Below are 5400 nucleotides of genomic sequence, written 5' to 3'. Positions count from 1 at the left end.
GTTATGCTGCGTTCCGACATGTTTTGTAAAACTACTCTAATATAGATGTTTTATCGGCAGGGTGGAGAAGAAATACCAATTTTGCATTAAGGATATTGTCAATAAAATCTTGTAAAACGAACCAGACGAGTGTGACACCACAGACTGTTTGTTATCTGCGTGTCTATATAATATGCTATATAATTGCCAAAACCTACCTAATTTGCATAATTTTTTTTTTTAAATATCTAAACCCCTAGCCGTTATTTATTCACATACCAAAAATGAGCAAAATCCGTTGAACCTGAACTGACTAATGGCAATTCCCATTTTTGCATAAAATATCGCCGTGGCTTGAAAGTACGTCGACTGACGTGCTCCAAAATAGGACGTTCAAACCTCTCCCATAGCAGTAACAACTATACCCAATTTCAAACATGTGGGTCAAACGGTTCCTGAGTTATCGTTGACCGTAGCCAAATGTTGACGGAAGGACGGACGAACGGACGTACGACGACCCATGGCAATAGCTCAGCTTGACGATGTCAAGGTGAGCTAATGATGATAAATAAACACGAAATGAATTAACTACCAAAGTCGTAATGATGCTCTCATGGTTAAACACGAAATTTCATCTTTATTTCAGTCTTATTCGATGCCTAACAGTAGTAACACCAGGGTGCCACCTCTGTACGTGCTTATTTCACCAACTAATACATATTTGTGAATGTGTCTGTTTGTCTGTTCTCGATGCAAATCAATATGTGCCACTCTAAATATGTTCAAGGATGAACAGTAGGGGTAGATTTTGATGCTGAATGTCATGGGTACATTGGATTTGACCTCCGAGGTCATCTAAGCCAAAAAAAACGGGGAAAACATGGTTAAAATATACTGCCCCCTGCAGCAGCATTAAATAAACGCGCCCCTGCAGCAGCATTAAATAAATGGGATTCACTTTGAACTGACTTGCATTACTGTACAATGCACGTTACATTGCGTTACTATACATGCATTACATTACATGCGCCATGTCATTGTCGTAACAACATTCACCTTGCACTGACTTGATACAGATTGTGCAAGATTATTTTCGATAGGTTAGATAGATAGATAGATAGATAGATAGATAGATAGATAGATAGATAGATAGAATATAATATATATATATTATATATAATGTAATATAACATATGACATAGACATATACTCACAGTGATGTAAACAATGAGAAAAGATTTAATAAAGGTTGCCGTTTATAAGTGATGACATTAACTTTTATCACTGTTATTACTATTACTATCTAAATACTTACACTTATTGGCCCCGTTTTAATTTTATTCAGGGGCGGCCTGCAAACGAAAAACAGAACTGCCTTTGCCTCTAGCTCAAGCTGACGAAGTCAGATGCCAGCTTGATAGCAATCGCATCAAAACGATTGCTCCGTCCGTCGATCCCGTACGTCAACAGTTGCGGCAGCAAATCTTATACCGCTCGACGTACCCGGGCTTAATATTCGCCGAACGTTCGGGGGGAAGGGGCGGTTCGCCGCAAAAGAACTCGCGGATGTCGAATTTGGGGCGGTCACAGGAGTCCAGGGCAAGGTGTGTCAACTGACGAGGCGGGCGAATATTCCTCCTTAACTTAACGGTATAGGAGCGAAAATACGAATTGACCGGCAAAATTCTCAACGGCTTGAACCTTACGCTCTTTGCGATGCTATAGTGTGAATGGGGAGGCAAACCCATCACCAGCGGCCGAAAATTGCGAGCGTCAAAGGGCAGTGGGCGGGCAAAGGTCAGAATCAGGCACATTTTCTGAGGACATGGTCTAAACGCGCATCGAGTGAAAACTTTTTTTGTTTCAGCTGCTGACCTACCATTTTTATCACTTTATTGAAAGCGACCATGCGAAATCTTGCTTTTCGCCTTGACGTCCGCAAGAGTAAGTGTTTGATAACCTTTTGACCCTCGAAGAGGAAGGGTTAAACACGCGATTTAGTATGACTGCTTAAACAAAGGACTGAACTGCTTTTGCTACTAGACCAGCCTCCACCCCGCCCTCCTCCCCTCCCCCCTCCCTCCCACCACCACCACTACGCTCGCGCTCGACGCATATCCATGCGATAACATGCTTAATATAGCTGAAGCTCATTAAAAGTTATACAACTGTATCTTTATTCACTGCCTACTACCGGTATTAGCAAAGCCTATCATAGCATTTTAGATCTGTATTAGTAGTATCCTACATATAATGCCTCTGAGCGCGAACGCAGGCTGGCGCGGAGGCGCACTTGATTCGGTGCAGTGCAGTTTATCAGAAAAATACCCGGCTACAGTACACCGGTCAGTCGCAGCGCTGTCGCCTCTGCGGCACTTGTTATTTAAACAATGACGGCCGCCTTCCCTAACGTGCACGACTTACCACTTGAACGCGACGAAATGCGGGAATTTGGCCTGTATTGCATCTGCCCCTAACCAGCTTGAGCCTATCCTCTCCAATCCAACTCAAAGACGTCAGCACTCTGAGCTGCTTGCCCATGGCATGGGCGGAATGTCTTTCTGCCAGGCAAACGGCCTCCCTTCTGTGATAGGGGCGTTGTTCTTGCTGACAAATGCTCACAATTTGCCAGCTAAAGCCGACTCAATGCTCGAAAGCTATTCCAGTCCACAGTACACGCTGGCCTTGTCTCTTCAGGACGGCCCACTTATCCCGCCCTTGGTAGCGTCAGCCTGCAACGCCGTGAGTACATAACGTTGCAACGAGGCAGGGATCAGGACTTGCTCACTTTCTTTTAGGGCGGGACGCCCCCATGTTCAGAGCGACCACTGTTTCTAGCGGGACAGCAGGTGTGCACCCAGCACCGCACGACCGGAAGATGGGCACCGGCAACCGTCATTAAAAAATGTGATGTGATCTTAAATGTGAAAAATGTGAAAAAAAAATGTGAAAAAATGTGAAAAAAATGTGAAGAAAAAAAATGTGAAAAATGTAAAAATGTGAAAAATGGGATCTTACATCGTCGAAGCACAGACGAAGTCGACTAAGCAGCGAACGAGTCGCCATCTGCTGATTCTCCCTGCCCCGCCGCAATCACAACAGACAACCCACGGAGTCGAAAGCCAACCGCACAAGCAGCGCTTCGCTTTCAGGGACATGAGCAGCTTACGACCAAGACAACAGACCGTTGCAACCACTACGCTGCGGTGCCACCTAGCGTCCTGTGATACAGGAGAGTTTGCGCCAACTCAGCGATTTGACGCCATGTTGTTTCTCCAAATAGATCCACACCGCCTGCCGCTTAAGTACAGCGCTGTCATGGCATAGGCCCTACGCTGTACAATCGCTCCGTAGCTAATTAATTAGACTAATCGTGCTTCAATTTAAACTCAAAATTTACAGAAGCAGTTATAGCTAAGACATGTGCTCTATGTTGTATCTCAGATTTCTAGAAATAGCGTAACTCAATTGTATCGCGCCATATGATAATTTAATTGTACACTTTCTTACGGCCATAGCCCGTGCCGTATCATTTGGAAACAACATGTCGATCCAGCGACCACGCTGCACCGATAGTTTTCCGACTTCGTCATGCGCCAACTCGCTGTATATAGGCACCCTAGTGCACCCAACAAAGAGCCAACCAGCAAACAGAAGGCCTTTCAGCCGAATATGCCGATAGTTGAAGCAAGGTCGCAGAAAACTTTCTTCTATAACATTCCCATTTCAGCTGAAACTATTCTATGCTCAATTCCCGCTCGGCCTAAAGATCTTCAGTGACACGGAGTATTCACAGTCAGTCGAATGATCTGTGTTGCTATCCGCCACAATCATGCCACCACTTAAACTGAGGCCTGCCGCGCCCGAAACTACGGTTCTCTTTTTATAAAATTTTGCTGTTAGAACAGCATGCACACAAAGTATCCATGTTATTTGTCCAAGGTGCGGTGATGCTTCGAATATACATGCATTTGTATATAAAGTATTAAAATAAAATTATTAAAGTTATTAAAGTTAAGCACGGTTGTGACGCGTTCATTCCACAACCATCGCACTATTCACATCTATCTTCATTTTCTATTTCAGGAAATTATTTAAGGCCTACCATGAATGCCTGATTTAGCCTCAGGCCGAGAAGGCCCGCCAGGCATCTCGTGCTCTCCGTAGGATCCTAAGCTATATGTATCAGTTCGCCTCCATGCATAGCGGATATTGGGACCCACCAGCAACCCTCTGGTCACCAGTAGCGATTCCATGGGGCCAGAATCACTGAAGCCAGCCTAATACCATCTCGTACGGTCTGTCCAAGCAGCATTCCAGGTGCACTGACCCCTCTCGGTGCAAGTAACGTGCACTGCACTTGTTAGGGTAGGCCTATAACATGTGACGAGTGATCTGGCGCAGCTGCATTCATTGCGTGACCTGACTGCGCCACAACCATGCATGCCAACACAAGCTCTGTGCATCGCTCGCTTAGACAGAAGTCTTTAATGCACGCAGTTATCACTATACGCTTCTTAGATCCGTATATAAAGCCTGCTACAGCTCTAACTGGGAGCAAGCAACACTCCATTCAGTTTTGCCTCTGAACTTGCCACAGTTACTCAAGCTATTAACCGATGCCTCATGCGTAGCCGACACCCTCGTGGAGCTGTAGTCGCTGGGATTGCTCTCTGGCGAACTGCGGCATCTTTGCCGATGGGGGAAGCTGGCCCAGATAGCTCAATCCGCCTCATTTTTAAGCCCCAGAAGGCGTAGAAGGCATCGCCATGCCGTTTGTTTGCGTATAGCCCGCCTTCATTGTAGTGTGTTTTTAGCGTTTGTTAGGCGGAAAAAAGCCGCTGCTCTTCACCTGCCCCGCCAAACGCGACGCGTCTAAGACGCCACATGAAATAATGAAGTGTCGTCGTCTGCCTGTTATCAGAGGATAAAACCAAGCTCAGCCGCAGCTAAAGACTGTGATATGTAGATGCGTATACACGAATAGAGCTAACTCGATCAAACATCAATAACACATGCGTGTCCGTGCGCGTGGTGGTGTGTAGCTGTGTGTGTGTGTGGTGCGCTGCGTGCCGTGCGTGCCGCTGCCGTGCGTGCGTGCGTGGCGTGCGGGCGCGTCGCCGTGGCCCTCGTTGCGTGCGTGTGCGTAATGCCTCGCATCTTCCTTGCTCTCCTATGTTCGATGTATTCAGCGGAGTACCGACGTAGCCAGCTACATGAGACCAGATGGGAGCCACCTCCCTTTGACAGGCCGCCGTACGATCGACCTTTCCCATCACAGTCATACGCAGGCAGCCGCCGAAAAGTGAGCCGTGCAGCTCGCTCTAGGTAGTAGCGGCGTAAGTAGCGGTAGGTAATCGGTCGCACGATGAAAAGGTCCACATGCGAAACAGTCTTTTACTCGTTGTGCGTAAAATCCTC

The sequence above is a fragment of the Priapulus caudatus genome, unplaced genomic scaffold (assembly GCF_000485595.1).
Source record: "Priapulus caudatus unplaced genomic scaffold, Priapulus_caudatus-5.0.1 Scaffold1138, whole genome shotgun sequence".
Classification (NCBI taxonomy): Eukaryota; Metazoa; Priapulida; class Priapulimorpha; order Priapulimorphida; family Priapulidae; genus Priapulus; species Priapulus caudatus.
Note: the sequence above shows the minus strand (reverse complement) of the source record.